The sequence below is a fragment of the Aptenodytes patagonicus genome, chromosome 1 (genome assembly GCF_965638725.1).
Source record: "Aptenodytes patagonicus chromosome 1, bAptPat1.pri.cur, whole genome shotgun sequence".
NCBI classification, from domain to species: domain Eukaryota; kingdom Metazoa; phylum Chordata; class Aves; order Sphenisciformes; family Spheniscidae; genus Aptenodytes; species Aptenodytes patagonicus.
The window spans coordinates 121,515,442-121,533,208 of NC_134949.1; the positions used below are offsets into that span (position 1 = coordinate 121,515,442).

Consider the following 17,767-nt stretch of genomic DNA (forward strand, 5'->3'; position numbering starts at 1 on the left):
ATCAAGCAAAAGCCCAAAGCATCCTGCAAACAAAAGAAGAAAAGCTGGTCTTTCGTGGGGATAAAAGAAGGAGGTATAGTACCTGCCCCTGAAGTACAAACAGGTTCAGACACCTTCTCTTAGAAAGATAAAGAGCATTTCACATACAATTCCTCCCACCATCTCAAGGAGGCTTTAAAGTACTCAGGGGAAGGAAGGAAGGAAGGTTGTGCTGAGAGAAGACTGTATATTTGCATCAGACACTTTGATCGTATAGACACTTCTGTGTACCCACATTTATTAAAGAGATGATTATGACTACCATGCATGAGTGAAAACAGACAACAGGCCTCACCAAACACAGCATGCAACGTGGGCGGCGGAGGACGACTCAGGACTCCAGAGCTCCTGGCTGAGGGAAGATCTACAGCTTCACACATGCACCACTCTAACGCTGGCAGGTCCGTGACCATGGCAAATGGAGGAAGAGGAGGAAAGGAGAGGGAAACAGGAAGCTGGCATACAGAAACATGGTGAAATACCCCCCTCTGATATTATTCAGGTTAAGACTGCACTTCAATAAATACCTAGGTAACATGAAGTGAAGATTAAGCGCACAGACATACTAGAAATGAAAAAGAAATGTTTTTTCTTATTTTCTGTAAAACTTGAGACTCAGTCATCACCTTGGGACTTGTTCTTTCTATCCACAATGAGGAGAAATTCAGAGTTGCCAGCCCAAGCTGGGTGAAGACACTTCTAACTTTTTGTCTCCCCAAGAGGCTATGTATTTTTATAATCACTTCAGAAACAAAGGTTATCTTAACACCTGAAAACCTGACTAACAATACATTTAAAGCTAACACTAAGGTAACGGTGATTAAGTTATTCCTTTTCACAAAGACCAAAGCAGGCCTAGAAACAAAACAAGTTGAGCACAGATTTTCTCCCCATCTCAGAAACAGGCATATGTCCACATTGCGACCTGCTGGTGCTGGCTGATTTCCTTCACGCAGTTTGGCCTTACCAATCTTACTCTTTTCCTGTTGTTTGTCACTTACCATAATTGTACGATTAAGGTATCAGTCTTCTCTCACTAACTCCTACAGACTATACCCAGTCCTCTCTTACTGCAGATTCAGCTCCAAGCAATTTTTGGCACAGCTCTCTAAAGGAAGCAGTTTCACCACTGAGGTACAACTGACAGTCGAGACCAAGAACATAATTTAGTGACACGAAGAGAGATGCTTAGCTTAGCAGATCAGCTAATGAGCACACTGGTGCTGGAAAAGCCATATGCAGATTTCAGGCAGGGCAACACTGTTGGGTAACTTTCAAAATGCTTGACGACTCTTATTGCTTCCTTGGAAACCCTTCAAAGTACAAAAAATAAAGCAATTTCCAGCTTCAGCTGGAGAGAAGGTATACATCCTTTTAAGGACAGCCACCAGCCCTAAAGAGAGACTTATGTCCATCACAGACATTATGTTGAATCCTCATCATTTCCATTATTTTTTCCCCTCATTCCAACACAGGGCATGCTCTCAGCAGCTTCAGTAGATAGCATCCTTGCAGCTGAAAACTGTGTCTGTGTACAAATAGGGTCACATAATACAGATGTCTTCAGAAGATCCCCAGCCAGCAACAACACTGCAAGACTCCCCATGTTTGCAGCTAGATGCTGAAATACCTCTTCAAATTAGCCTTTCCCTATTCAAGAGAGGAACTGAAACCCAGCAGGAGGCTTCCCAGCCCCAAACCCTAAAGATTATCAGTGGCCCAGAGGAAAGCTGGATAAACGGGTCCCCCTCTGTGTGTGCATGCAGGGTGTGCTGGAGCAGAAGAGGCATGAGGCAAGAAACCTACACATTCCTTCTGTCAACAAGGATTTGGGCAGATCTAAGAGAGCAACGTTTACTACTATCAGTCATGAGTGAAAGCCCCTGAAGATGTGTCGGATTCTGCTGACATAAACAAGCCTGCTCTTGGCCTACGGGCTGCATAGCTCAGAGACCACGCATCCCTCTGACCTCCCACCGCTCACCCAGCTCTGCCTGCACCAGCAGCCCCCAGTTCGCTGTCAGTCCTTTTTACCTGCCCAGTCGGCAGGGTCAGGACATCTCATCCTAGAGCAGGTCTGTATGCTTCTTCGAGCAGCCTCCTTCCCCTTCGCACACGTGTGATGATTCACCTGGACCAGTGCTGTTACCCCACCTGGCGTTACACGGGTATGCCTGCTTCACATTGCTGGCCGCAGCTCCCCAACATCAAACCAAAGCCTTGGGTGCTCCCCCCGGGGCTGCTGCTTTTGCTGGCTGTCATGGAACAGGGCCCTTGGGCTGTGCAAGTCACTGAGCAGGATCCCCAGCCCGAGACGCTCACAGTATGCTGCTGCTCACTCCCTCTTGCACTTCCCAAGAGGCACCATGCATGAGCTCTTCCCTCTCCTGTCCATCAAAAGAAGGAATAAATTACCTCCCGGCGGACTGAGACTCAGTTGTTCACTGACTCCAGAGACCTCGAGCATCTGCAGCAGGCAAATCTCCCAAGGCATTTCATGTGCTGCCATTCCCAATTCTGCCACATGATGATTCCCATTAGGGTGCCCCCACCTCCTCCATAGACCTCGGTTAGGATTTCAGCTGGCATGGATCCTGAGGGCTCTCTCTTCCAGCAGCAAAACCCCGCTTTCACTACTGCTGCCAATGCCTACAGCATGCCAACACAGCACAGCTCAAATCATTCTAGAAAAATGGTCTTTTCTGTTTCTGGTACAGAGCTCCATCAATACCTTTTTTTTTTTCTCCCACCCCAGCATGGAGCAAACAGGTCAGGCAAGACCCAGGCCCAAGGATGTCCTCCCACACTTCGACCACAAGGAGCAACCTGAAGCATAATTTCTCTTCCTCTCCTCCCGTATTTCAAGATAATTTGGGTACTCTGCAGAAAAATTATGGATTTGCCACATCTACAGCCACACCAAGCTGAAAGTTTGTTTTTAAGCACAATCAATGTTCAGTCATCTTTGCTGCTGCCTCTCCTGCTCCCACTGCAGGACAAAAGGAGGCAACAGGCAAAGTGCTGACAAAAAAAAAAAAAAAAGTCATTAAACTTGTAAGACTACTCCATTTGAACAGAACAATCCTAGGCAAAGAGAAAGTAGATATTACCCCGGCAAGCCCATATTTCATGTCTGAGCTCCACAGAAACAGAAGGCCAGATCAAGAAAACAAACTAGAGGGGCCAGGGCCAGAAACAGCCACAGAAGCTCAGCAACAAGTAAGCAAGCGTGCAAGCAAGCAAGCAAGTGTGCAAGCTCACCTAGCTGGTGTTTCAGGTGTCCAGCAGGAGGAAGAGCACTTGCAGAGGACTTGCTTTTCCTTCCAGAAGTTGTCTGTACTTGTCCTGACACACCTGCCCTACACAGACCTGTGCAAAACTGGGGAAGACAGGAGAAGCCCTCCAGCATTTTGGGACCCCACCAGCAGCAGCCACAGTCACATCCATCCGCCCAAGGAGTCTTCGTGGGACTTGACCAACAGATTAGTTCTCTTTAAAAATGTCAGTAAAACCAGACAGCACTAGGGCTCAGATGGGGAATAGATAAGGGCCTACATGGGGTAGGGGCTAAGGGAAGGAGACTTTTCCCCGCCACAGAAATGCAGACAGCTTATCTCTCATACCCTGGGGGGGTCCCTTCTGAAGGCTGTTTTTTCTTCTTTTCCAGGAAGGGAAAGGAGGGGGGAGTTGGCATTCTTAGTTTAAAAAAAGAAAACAAACAAACAAACAAAAAAAACCAAAAACAAAAACGAGGAGACCTACTCTCTTGGCCAAACCTACAAGCACTTTTTCCGCCCGCCCCACCTCTATTCGTCACATTCTCCAGATGCCTCCTCACTGTCCCCTAGCCTCTTTCACCCCCCCAGACAAGGCCATAGGCAGAGGACATCAGGGCAGATCCCACCCCACAATAGGGAAAAAAGGCAAGGGAAGGGGATGATGTGTGGGATCCCTCAGTTAAGTCAAGCATTTGGCTTCACAACTGCATCCAAACACCAAACGGGTACATTTTTCTTCTTGATTTAATTCAAGGGCGCCCATACTCACAGCTTTTGTTTTAACAAGGTCTGCTTTGTTAAAAACAGAGTGTATTTTCTAATTTAACATAGATGGAAACCAAGGTACAGCAAGGGATGTTTTTGTCATTTCAGAAGGCTTTATTTATATATTATACATCCACAACTTCCAAGAAACTCACCTACCATACACACACACCAGCTGCCGCTAATTGCACTTGCTCAGGGCCATTTTTACCAGAGGGCTCCTGTAGCAGCTTTCCCATGTTTCTTTGCTAGACTTTGTTCCCTGTCCTTCAGTCCCTCCACTTTTGCACAGCTGGCAGGAGCCAGGCACACTTGCATACAAGACAGAGTGACTGTCTGCCGGCAGACAAATACAGAAAAGATACTGAGTTTCCTCAGTAAACCATGAGTCTTTGTCTGAAGTCTTAACACTTTATAAGCATTTTCCAAATTTTTTTTATAACCGGATTCTTCCTACAAGCTTGGAGCACCCTATGTTTGGAGACTTGTCCCACACCTCCCTGTTGAAGGGTGTCTATTTGTAGGGGCCAGGCAGACAGCTGAAGCCCAGCTCTTCTTCTGAGCATTGCCATGGGAGAACTGAGCGAGCAACATCTACAGCCATCAGACCTTAACGCCATGCTACAGAGCCAGCAGCACGTTAACCACAGATGGCCCAAGCAAGCTCAAGTGAGTAATGTAATTAGTGAACCACTAAGTACCTCCACGGTCACATGCTTCAGTGACTGTCTTCAGAAAGCCAAGAATGGCCCACTGCAGCTATGCCCAAGCTTTTAACATCGAAATTAATTCATCCTTGACCTGAGGCACACAAAAAAACCCTAAACCCCACCCACACCACAGATTTGGTCATCAACTAAACTGATGACTGCTGGTCAATACCATCCAAGCCTTTCCTTGACCCATCACAAGCCTCACACATAACATACACCCGATACAGATGATATATATGATTGCGACACTGCAAAATTTCAAGTTCACATTATCCAAAGAGAAATGCATGCAGTCATCACAAAAACTAGTGAAGACCGTCAGAAATCAAGTGAGAGAGGAGAATCAGCATTCAGGTACCCCTAAACTGGAGGAGGCGCTCTCTGATACCCTGAAGTACGCTCACAAGGACATGAAATCCCTTACGACAGAGCATCCGCAATGAGGCTTACACTGCTATGCAGACGTTTAACCCAAGCACCACTGCTCACACAACTAGTTGAAACAGAAAAGCCCAAGATAGTAGCGAAGTAAACCTTTGCTCGTGTCTAAACCATAATTTTTTCCCCATTCTTAGGTTGTGGTTGCACTGGAGATGGATAGCAGTGGCCGGGTGGCACCTGACCAATGGTCCATCTAGGTGAGCTCCATGGCCATGCCGGTCAGGGCCACCTGTGCGACTCGCACCACCCAAAGGTCTCACAGCTACTGCCACTCATAGGAAGGGCAAAATAACATTGCTTGGCTGTTAAATACAAAGAGGCTGCTGCTGGCCTGCAAAATCCCCAAACTGCACGGTACTGGAAGCTGCACTTCGGAGAAGTGTCAGTAGCACCTGCCCTGGTCTTATACTCATCCCTAGGACACAAGGGTCTGGGACTATTTAGTAGCCTTCCACAGATGAATTTCATGGAAGAAAAAAATCTAATATGATGTGAGAGTGTATTCACAAGACCCCATGGGAAGAGGAGGCTGCACGAAGAACCGCCTCGTTCATCCAGTTTGAGCCTACTTTCAACTCATGCCCCAGCAGGTACGTCCACACACTCACAAGTGACCAAGGGAAAACTGTTTTATCATTCTCACAAGCTTCTTAAGCCTTCCTGTGATGCAAAAAGAACATTTCCCTGAAATCATATTTTGCCAACAAACAATTTCCACATGCAGAAGAAAAGTAAAAATTTCAGACCGATTCAAAGTTGAAAGCCTAACAGTTTTAATTTGGGAAGCAAGGATGAAAATGTGAATTGCCAACAAATAGTTCTCCAGAGTAACACAACACACACACCCCCTCTCACACCCCCACGTGAGCAAGCCCCAGACACAACCCTTTCAGAGAGGACACATGCCTTGTGTCTATGCACATTGGGAGGGTTCCGGAAGAATAATTACAATTAATCCATTACTTAATCTCCTAATCACTTCTGAGCAAACAGCATTCCTGGACATCTATTAATGACACATTCATTTTCATACCATCCTACTCATGAAAATTTAACCAAGAAAATAAATTGAAAAATGCCCAGGTAACACCAGTTACCTCATTCAAAGCTACAAGCAAGAAAGATTTGCAGCTGAGGCCTCGTCCGCAGTGGCAACTCACCATCACTGGTGCAGGCACCGGGAGCTCCCCCCCACCAGGGGTCTCATCGTCCAGCCGCTCCTGCCACCGCAGCAGCCACCCTCTGTTTCCAGCTGCTCCGGCTGGGTTTTAAGTGGCTTGTGGTCCATGAGCTGCATCAGTAAAAGGATACGCAGAGTCCCCCAGCAATTCCCCTCTTACTCAATATATTCCACCTAACATATATATTGCAGATTTAAACACACAGTGAACGAGTTTAACTGCCCCATGGGATGCGATAACTAGGTGTTACCAGGAAAGTCTGAGAGCAGACAAGAGTAAGAATAGAAATTTAGGCAGTCTTTGCAACATTCCAGTTCTGTGTCTTGCTTGGTAGGTTTAGGAAAGACCTCTAACACCGACTTTTTTTTGGTTTATTACCAGAGGAAAGAGAATATTCCAGCATGGGAACCCCAAAGCTAAAATTAAAGACCTATAATTTGGGTTCAGTAGCAGTTGGTATAATTCAGATCCCAGCCACAATGAGAGGTCTCCAACATTATCAACTGTCAACAATTATTACTGGCTAGGCACACAAAACAGCTTTGTTCTGAACTGGAAGCCACAACTGCAAGCAGCAGTAATTGCTACCAAAGGCAAAACATACAAAAAAACCCCAGCCTCTCCATGTGAAATACTCTCCAAAGAGGAATATAGGAATGGACACAAGAGTCTTATTATATCCACTTACATCTTTAAAAAAAACGAAGAAAAAAATCCAAGACTATACCCAGCAAAGGAGGGGACTAGCAAGGAAAAGGTATCCCAAAAAAGACACTTGTTAACTATTCTGGGCTGAACGCACATTTAATGAAACATCCCATTCACTAGTTATTGAACTTTCATTAGCAGTTTAAGGGAAAGCTGCACATGGAAGAGATTAAATGCAATCAATTTCTCCTGAAATTGCATACATTTCCACACTAATCCCCAGCAAGTCCCAACTGATATTAAAAACCAAATCAATTAATACTAATTGCTCACCTTATTTTCACAGAGGGATCTTCACACTTCAGCAAGCCTCAAAAAAAAAAAAAAAAGAAAGAAGAAAAAAGGCTATTTGTACAAAAGCAATTTACTTGTCTGGTCTTTTTATATTCATTTAGCTATGCACTTAATTATTTTGGCAGGTAATTCTGTCAGCTCAAGTTTCCTTCCTCACAACTACCCTTTTGCAAACTGACAGCACGAAGCAATCACGTTTTTATAACCCCACAGCCTATAGCAACAGAATAAACAAAGTTTTCTGAGTCATGGGGCGAAATCCCAAACCCACTGACTTCGTTAGCAGATCTGCCATTAAGTTAATAAAATTGGTGTGACCTTCCCAGGAGGCAATGATGACCAAGTGAGGAAATGTATTTTACTAGCAACAAGCAAACATAGCAGTATTTATGTTCAATTTTTCTTAAACAAAACACATTTTTAACACCTGCCATACAGATAGCACAGAGTAAATGGAAGCTACATTTGTCCTCCTCTGCTGTAGGAGTGCTACACGTTTTCTCACCGTCACATGCTGAGTCTTCAAAAGAGGTTTTTCTCTTCTTGCACTCCATGTAACCACACAATGCCTCAACACCACCCCCCCATTAACAGGTCTTGAAAATTTTTTACACAGGTCCATTAATGTCTACAAGCAAAACAAAACAAATAGCTTTAAAAGAAAAAAAAGTCACTTAATGCTGACAGTCTTTCTTCTTGGTTAGTGTTACGGAGACAATCCTGCCAAAATGGCTCTCCAAAATGCTAAGTAACTTAGAACTGCATGGCCCCAATCAATCAGTGCGCCCCTAAAGCATCCTGCACCCCTTGCCCTGAGGACAAGTGGGTGTCAGTACCAGTCAGGCTCTGGGGAGGCTTTCCCAGGGGCTAAATGACAAGCACAACATCTGCCTAGCCTCGACTGCTCCTGGGGTTTCCTCCTGCGTCTGTAACCACCGCAGGTAGCTCATGTGTCACCTGTCCCGGCTCCCACAGACGTAGGGGATGCTCAACAACATAAGAGTGCCAGGCTGGAAACCTTTGGTTCATCTGGAAGGAGATAGCTCAGGCACCAGAGGCAGTAACAGTGGCAGAGATCCTTTTGGGGCTCTTTTGCTTCAGCTGCATCTGAGCAGCCAAGAAGTGACTTAAGCGGAGCTAGTAACAAGGTGGGGATGCAAGAGCCTCAACTCAAAATGTTTCTCGCATCATCCAGTTTCTGCGCTTTCTGCGTTGTTTTGCGTTTTTCCTCCCTCACTTGGTCTTGGCTAATACTGCAGGGAAGCCAAGTCTCTTTAGGGAAGATGCTTAACCTTTTTTTGCTCCCGAGTTGGACCAAGTTAAGTATCACTAGCTGTCATGCTGCTTTGTCACCATAACAGCTCTCCATCTCCCAGCACAGCAGATATCAAACCCTCTGGATCGAAACCCACTGTCATCTCTTAAAAGCGTGATGATAAAAGAACATGATAGTAAGTGGGAAAATTAACTGAAGCCAGCCCTTTCTGCATTTTTTTACTGTGGTTCTGCAGATCACCTGTCACACAGTCAGTGGAGAACAGTTTTAAAAGTACCTCTGCAATCACGTCACACAGGCACCTACCCAAACTCTAGGTAAGGTCCATGATGAAGGAACAAGCTACAAATGGAGGCCTCCTGCAAGTTATGCAGGTGCAGATAGAAATGCTGATAGGGCATGAATTAAGGCTTTCATAAAAGTCTCAAACAGCACTGAAACTCTGCAGGAACTCATCGGGTGGTTAGGAAGCAGTACTCTTAAGGTTTTAAGACATGCTTTCGACAAGCAAACTGAGCTGAGGAGCTGATACAACCAAACAGAGCCCTGCTAGAGCACTAGCTGGGACATGGAGGGAGATGTCTTTTGTCCAAGGCTTCACTGGTGACTAACAGCAGCAAGTTACGGGGAAAGTGCCAGCAGAGAGGAGAGCGGTGCGGCACAGCACAGAGAGCCTGGCCCGTTCACGAGGCCGTTCATTGGGAAGGAAGGACTGACAACAGGACAGTAAGCTTTCGCAGCTCAGGGGGTTTCCACAGCCCAGGAGATCAAAGCAGTGCTGGAGTAGGAGGAGCTGCCAAACGGGAGAGAGAAGGACAGGCTTTGAGATCAGGATGGCAAGAGCTGAAGTCGGATGGGAAGCAGTCAGGAAGCCTGCCTGGGGTTAATGAGGAAACCCATGTCTCTCCCCAAACCATGCCAAAAGATAAAGGCAGGCATAGGATTTGCTTTAGAAGAAGCAAAGGGAACTAACTGTGATGGACTAGGACGAGAGATAATTTGAAACAAAAAAAAAACAAAAACACAAAAACCAAAACACTGCTGCTACGATAATGGATGGGTCCAACAGACAAGCAGTAACTGGATCCAAGCAGGAATTGCCCTGGCTTGCTGAAAGCCTGGTGCCTGACTGAGCATTGCTTATCAGGGAGGGTGGAAAGCCAGACGGAGGGCTACTGTGATGACAAATGCAGAGGGTCAGCCAGGTTACTGTACACAAAAAAAACCCCAAAACAAATGGGGGAAGAGGGGGGTCAAAATGCAAAATGAAACTTCCATAACATCACAAGTTTTCTTCCCATTTTCCTCTGTGAATAAAGACAGACAAGATACAGGCGATCAAGGTATCCATGTTACTGTAGAGTAGCGCTGGTATAGCAGGAAATCATGGGCAAAGTATTAGGCCACAGCTTTCTGGCATGAGGTTTTAAATCTCTAGATGTAAGATGTTTTGAGTGAGAGATGAGAGATGTATTCCAGCTGTGGTTTAACTTTAGCCTAGAGATATGCAGTTACTCTATAAAGGTAGTTCCTAAGAGTATTTTTTACAACAAAAGGAGAGGAAACTCCAGTCATCTGAGTGCTATTGTCAGCCAGTCTGAGATGAAATGGCACAGCACTCACTGGTAACGATGCAAGATGACATGGGTCTCGCATTAGGTAAAAAGACTTCTTTCCTTAGGTAGCTGGTTTGCAGTTCTCCAGAGGCAGCTATGGAGCATGTATGGCTTTACAAGGGGAGAGTAGGAGAGCTGTTCCTCTTTGAAAAGACATTTTGGAAAGAAAATTAACAGAAAGGACTTTTTCCAGATAGGGAAGCACTGCTGCAGCCCTTCCATCCTCCCCAGCAAGGGGCACATCTGCCCACACCAGTGCAGGGGTTTTGCATGAGCCCTCAGATGAGCCCACAGCAGCGGCAACAGCAATGGCAGAGGGGGAACTTGACAGCTCCTGGTTCCTAAACCTCTCCGACAGCCCTCTTCGCACCAGCACCAACTGTTGCTAACCCGAGCAGCTGCTCCTGGCACCACTGAGCCAAGCCCAGACCTTCTGGAGCAGCCACCCACCTCCTGTGAGCCCTGCCACCGCTGCTGCAGTGTGGCATCATGCTTGGCCCAAAGGACCCTGGACACATTACAGGTAATGCACGGTCAAATCCAACCTTGGAGGTTGCCTCAAACCTTCTGTAGTCAACTTTGTCTTCACAAAACACCCTCCAACAGAGCAATCAAGTTACTGCACAACACAGACCCACTTTGCATCTTTGCCATCATTCTGTGAAGGGAAGGACTGCCCTGCCCTCCAGTAAGTCATACAATTAGGCAAAGTAAACGAGTTGTCAATAAACCCTTGATTGTTCAATGAGATGTTGCTAATGGGAAGGCAAATGTACACTGCCAGAATCCATGACATGATAGTGATAATTTTCAAGTTATGCTTGATGTTTCTGTGATGAAGCTATTTTCAGTTGCTTTGAATCTTCTTCAGAAAAGTCAGTCTTTGAATCAAAAAAAAAAAAAAAAGTCATGATTGTTCTGAGCTCAGATGCATGCATTTAATCAGTTCAGGTGTTTAAATTATTTATCCATGAGGAGGAAAACTGTACTAATCTTAGGAACAGAGCATATGAAGGGGAAAAACAATTAGACATAAAGACATGCTGAATAATGTGAAGCAGTAGAGAATTCTCTCACGCCCGAGATAACTGTGACCAAGGGTGTTCAAGTATTTATGTTATTGCAGCCTGGGCTGCAAAACTCAAAATGCAGAGATTTGCTGCTACGAGAAGAAATGTTTCCCAACCGTAAGGCAAAATTATTGTTTCCAACAAGCACAAAGCCCCAGTCAAAAGTTGGTACTTTCCCTAGTTTGAAAGAGCAGAACTTTTTAAATGTTTTTTCAAAAACAAAAACAGTGTCTGGGGAAAAACAGAATACTTCATGAACTCTTCTTCCGTAAGTAAGTGTGACACCCAGTGCTCTGGACCAGACCGCCTCTCCTCATCACTCAGGTATAGACAATAACCTCTTCCCTTTCTTCTTTGATCTTAACCTTCTCCTCTCTATCTCGCTTTTCAAAGCCAAGGATCTACCCAAGCTGCAAGGGAGACGTCCCAGGTGGAAGATACACAGGGTGGGAGCGACACTCCAGCCCACTGCAGCCTTGTTAGATCGCTCTCCCAGCAATGGTTACCACAGAAGCAGCTGGTCAGGCACTACAGCTGTAGGTCCCCAGGCGGATTGAAGGGCTGCAGTGACGCACCAGGACACCTGGTTAAGAATACAAGACCTTCCCACCACCCTGACTCACTGCCTGCTCTTTCAAGGGAATAAATTAGTAAAATAAGTCTGCTTTAATGTTAATGGATTAGGCATCTTGTTCCAACTCTCAAATGCCTGGTCCCTCAGAAGACTTGGCTTTATCCACTGAAATTAATGGAGAAGGTCAAGAAAGAGGTGTATTTATACTGTGCACTGGAGAAAAGTAAAACTAGGTGTCCTGCTGCCAAGATAGACACATTTATGCAACGTTGAACCCCAGCATCAGTACCTTCACTTAGAAAGACTTAGCCAATTAAGTTGATAGCACAGCACACACTGGCACTTTCTGAGCATGCAGGAAAATAAACAAGCGGTTCTTATTCCAGCAAAGAATCTGGCTCTTCTCCCAGCTTGTTACCAGCTTTCTCTGCCTCACCACCCGGCATGCAACATCACCTGCCATGAAGGTGGGTTATGGCTACTGAGCAACAGCCTGCTCCTATGCGAACAAGCTAAAATCCTTTCTTGGTCTGTGCCGTATCACAAAGGTTGGGCTGACTACAGAGAAAACAAAATCCCTATCTTTGCTCAAAGAGACCCAGGGAGAAGTTCAAGGTATTTCAACTCACTTCAAGCCATTGCCAGCTGCTGTTTCAATCATTTTGTTTCTATAATCTGGGCAGCACACCAAAGATCACAAGGTTTGGGTTTAAGTTTCATTTAAAAACCATCTCGCAGGAGAAGAATCATTCCTCCATTTTATTAAGCAAAAACCATAGGCTGCTGACAATGCTATTATAGGCGGCAATATCAATGGAACATTTTATTTTTTTTTTATATATATAAAAAAATATATAAGAAGAAAAACATTGAGCTGGAAGGTTACTAACAAAATAGAAAGGAAGACCCCTGAGACATTCCCTTTGTAATTCCTTTTTACACAAGCCAACACTTAAAGCCTCCTGGCTGAGATTCCCCAGGTAACCTACAAACCATTTTATGGCATCATTGTTCAAACTAATCTGAGTATCCAGTAGGGCAATTTATAAGGGAATGACATGCCTATTATTGACAAAATCCTTCACAGAGCAAGGAGAAAACCTACAATGCAGATACATCAACTTTTTTTGAAAGTAACATTGGCTCAAATTCAGTTACAATGGGAAAGTAACCTGTTTTGATGCCAAAGGTCCTTGGCATTACTGCTCAGAGGAAAAGCATCTGTGAAACACTACAAGAGGGACACAGTTTCACAAGGAGCAGCAGCCAAATGAGAGGGGAAAGAGAAGGAAAGAAAAAAAAAAAATAATAATACCAGATCAGCCTCCGGCACCACAGCCTGCCCAGCTCCTCCCGGGTACAGGGGATCACGAGTCCCCTTCCTTCTTAGGATTGATTCTCCAGCCATGGGAATCCTTCATTCGAAGTTTGCTTTCAGCCGACATCAGCTTTTTTATTGTTTTGCCAGATTGCACTTTTGTCATTAGTTCTGGTTAGAGATACAGATGAGATGGCACCTTTTTTTTTTTTTTTTTTAACTAAAGTGCCTTATGCTGTAACTCTAAGGATAATTACTTTGGGGGCTGAAATTTCCCATTCTTGTTCTCATCGCAGAGGTACATATCTGAAGAAGATCTGCTTGGTCATTTAAGGTTTTTAAACATGTTCTCAGATAAGCACAGCTGCATTTTTAACAGTAGCTAAAATTACAGAATTTAAGAAAGGAAAATTTGATGTGATGTTTCATGCTTTAGTTAACAGTCTTCCAAGATACAAAGCTCCAGTTGCTCTGGAAACTGTAACTTAGACACAACCATGTAGATACATCAACCCCCTGGCTATAAATGAAAACACTTCAGCAACACTGCACGTTCGTGTGACAAATATTTTTAAAAACAAGCATTGCATCCTGATCTTCATATAGGGAGGGCACATCCCTCAGCCTTCCACACAGGGCACAGTTCTCTGACTGCATTTCCTTTAAACCCCAAGAGAAATGGCTGAGCTGGAGCCAGGAGAGCATGTGTACCTACCATCGAGACAACAACCCTCCAGGTAAGGGTGAGATGGGAAACACAGGTGGGTATTTGAGGGATATGCCAGGGATTCAAAGCAGGGCTGTTTCTTCCTGTGTTTGCGTGGTGCCTATCACACTGCAGCCACAGCTGGAAGCAAACGCTGGTACCAAAAGGAAGACTTAGAAGACAAATGAACATGGTGGACAGGCTGGGATCTGGTACACAGAGCCATCAGCCACTGGCCCAGGAGAAGGCAGCAGGAAGGCTGGAGCTAGGAACAGAGCAAGATGATGGCCATCGGGAGAAGGAAAGTGGAGGGGGATGCTCAAAAGCAGAGTAGGAGGAACGAGTGCGGGCTGTTCGCGGAGGAGGATTGGACACAGCACAACACCAGAAGCCAGATACACTTTTTTTTTTTTAAAAAAAAGGGGGGGAAATATTACATACATAAACGGCGGCCTGAGTGCTGGTTGCTGTGGAAACCATAACTTTGAATTCAGTGGCTAAAACCTAGCATTGCTATTTATACCATGCTCCTCACTATAGCACAAGAACTTCGTCTGAAAAACGGAGAGCTCTGGTACCAGACAAATGTGTTTTTTCCCCCCGTTACACACAGTGATCCTTTCAAACGATGCCTCACAAGGTTTTTCCGATGTTCCTGGCCACTGAATGACTACACGGCATAATCACCTCTGATGGGGGGGGGGGGGGCGGGGAGGGAGGTCTGGCTTTCCTCTTCCAAGCAAGACCAGATGAATCACTAGACAGACATCAGGTAGGATTCACTGACTTCTACTTTGGCCGAGAGGAACCGGAAAAGCGAAAAAGGCCATTTAAAACAGCAGTATATCTTGTTTCCCTTAAGGCAAATTACAGTCAGCATCGCATAAGATTATGGAGGGCCAGATCCCAAAGTCAGTTATCACTAAAGATGACGAGCACTCTATTTGTGTAAGGACTCCAGAGTATTGCCTTTAATATACTGGAAAGCGTAACTGGATCATTAATGCAAGAATAACACTAACAAAAAGTCTATAGATTAAACTCCTGTTGGGAGAATCCCTTTAAAAAAATTACATTTTCGAGTTGCTCTGCTGTTCAATAAGGAAACGGCTTTTTCCTCCACGGGAAACGTGGTTCTGGGGCAGCAAGTGTTCCCGCAGCCGAAGTGGGAGCAGGACTAATCTGCCTGTAACCAAAGCAGAGGTGAGCCAAGTCCCCACGGGTATGTCACATTCCTCTTCCACCTCCACCATTCCAGGTCCTGAAAGGGAAGAAACAGTCCCATTCCCCACCCACTCCTAAATCATGTTTTACCTCGAGTAGTATGGAGGCGCTAGCGTAGCGCCTTCATTGCCACTACCAAATATACACAATAACTACCACGGGGGTGATGATCAGGTTTTAAGACACTTCCCAGAACCTGTGCACACATCAGTCCCAAATCAAAGAGCTCGTGGCATACAAGGGCAATTAAGGCAAAAGCTGAGAGAGAAAACCACAGCGCTTTCCAAAGTCACTCGCACCTTCAAAATCCCACGGGACTGCCCCATCCATGTGGGCTCATCGGGAAGCAGCAAGAACAACCGTTACGTGCAATCCGATAAGTAATATTCTGCATGAACAAGGCAGCTTTTGCCGGGGGAAAGGCAGCTGGGGATTGCGCAGGGACCGGAGCAAGGACTCGGCAGAGGGGCTCCAACAGCTGCCAAACCAGGAGGGATGGAAAGAAGTTGCTCTCCACAGGATCAGGCCCTTACGGCTAAGGTGAAGGAGGTCTCGTTTGCCCTTGTTCAATAATTCATATCACAGCACTGAAGTGTCATTGAAATTGACAGAAGCGTTTTAATAATACAGGAAGGGGAAAAGATGCTCTAATCACAGATTAGGCACCCAAGTAATCACTCCATAGATCTCGGCCTCCCCTAATTTATTCCAATACATTTTTTAATCAGAATTTCATACACAGCAAAATGATTAACAAGACACAAATACTACCTATTTCCTTGCTGTAGCCAGCTTTCACTATCCCAGAGTCCTCTGGCTGCTTATGAGAGGGGGAGCTGGGAATGAAGGACCGACGAGGAACGGAAAGTCGGTTTCGGGAGAATTCCCAATCCGACGCTTCCCAATCCGACAAGGTAGTACTGAGCTGTGCGCTGGAATTATGCACCCGTTCCTGCAACTCTATTTAAGACCGTATTTGTGCCAGCGCTTCCCGTCAAGCCTAGGACTGCGAGCATCAGTCAACTGTCCCTAACTTCAGCAAGGGCAGCGCGGGCAGGCTGTGCCCTGCCTTCAGTGACCCGCAGGCGAAAACACACCAGCCTTACCTGCTACACGCTCATTCAGTGTATGTTCCCTAAGTGAGACCCCGGCTACGTCCCCGCACCGTGGCCGGTACGGCTCCCCCACAGCAGCAGCATCACCCGGCGGGGAAGGGACCCGGCGGCCGCCCCCGCCCCGCGCGGGGCCACCACCGGGCAGCGCCGGCTGCTGGGGCTCTCCGGGGGCGGAGGCGGACGCGACAGTCCCCGCGCGGACCCCGCGCAGCCCCCCCCGGGGGGCGGCGGTGACATTTTAGGCGCGGGAGCGGCGCTCCCGGAGGCCGGCTGCCGCAGGGCCGGCTCCGGAGCCGCGCAGCGGCGGGGCCGGACCCCGGCGAAGACCCGGGCATCCCGCCAGGGTCACCCCCGCGCCGCCGCACCGGCGGGGGGAGCGGCGCCGGCTGCCGGCGGCCCACACCGCGAACAATAAAGCGGGCCCCGGCGGGCCGGGCGCCCACCCGTCCGCGGCGGGGCAGCGCGGCCGCGCCCCCCCCACACCCTGCCCGGGCCCTCCGGTGCGGGCGGCGGCGGCGGAGGGACTGCGAGCCGGGCCGCGGCCGCGGCGCCGCGCAACGCCCCCGGCGCGGGGCGCTCCGCCAGGGCGCACCGGCGTGAACGGAGATGCCGTGCGCGGGGGACGGGGACGCGATCCGCCGCCCGCTCACCTGCCGCGGCTGGGCTCGGCACCGGGGGTCGCGGTCGTCGTGCTCGTGGTCGCCGTCGCCGTCGTCGTGGTCGTCGTCGCCGTCCCCGCCGCCGCCCGCCCCGGGAGCTGCTCCCCTTCGCCGCCGCCGGGCGCCCGCGGCCGCCGCCGCCGCTCAGAGCGCGCCGCCACCAATAGGCGCCGCTGCCATATTGTTACTGCCGGCGCTGCGAGGGGCGGCGCCGGCGGCCGCCTTGGAAACCGGCGGCCATTGGCTGCCCGGCGAGTCAATCCGGACCGGGCGAGCCAATGGGCGGTGGCGGCGGCGAACAGCGGGGCGTTCGGAGTTGGAATGTTGTGTGACAATGGCCCACGCGGCTCCCAGGCGGGAGGGGAGGGGCCGCTCCCCGGGGGGCGGTGGGGGCGGGAGGCGCCGCGTGCGGACCACCCCCCCACACCCCTCCGCACCGCGGAGCCCTCAACAAAAGCGGCCAATGGGGCGTGCGGGCCGCTCGCCGCGCGGGGGATCCCAGCCAATCCGGGCGGGGGGGAGCGGGGGGCGCTGGGCGAAGTTGGCGCGCGCGGCGGCAGCGAGCGGGATTGGCTGCGGGCGGGGAGAGCTTGACTTCGAAGTCAAACCGACTTCTGAGGCGGTTAGGAACCGTCCTCTCACGGCTCCCGACCCCCCTCCGCCGTGTCTCCGGCCGCACCTCCCCGGTCGGGGAAGAAGGTTACTGACCGCTGCGGGGGGGTCGGGAGCCATGAGGGGAAGGTGCCTGACCGCCTGAGGCACTGTCAAGCACCTTCCTCTCGTGGCTCCC

General features: G+C 48.2%; 1 protein-coding gene across 1 annotated transcript in view; it reads right to left on the reverse strand.

Moving 5' to 3' along the window:
- TIAM1 (TIAM Rac1 associated GEF 1) overlaps nt 1–17,026 on the reverse strand; it is a 189,059-nt gene extending 172,033 nt beyond the window's left edge. The window contains exon 1 of the mRNA XM_076352793.1: nt 16,969–17,026. The gene's annotated coding sequence lies outside the window, so the exon portion shown is untranslated. The remainder of the gene's footprint in view (nt 1–16,968) is intronic.
- Between the last annotated feature and the right edge of the window lie 741 nt (nt 17,027–17,767).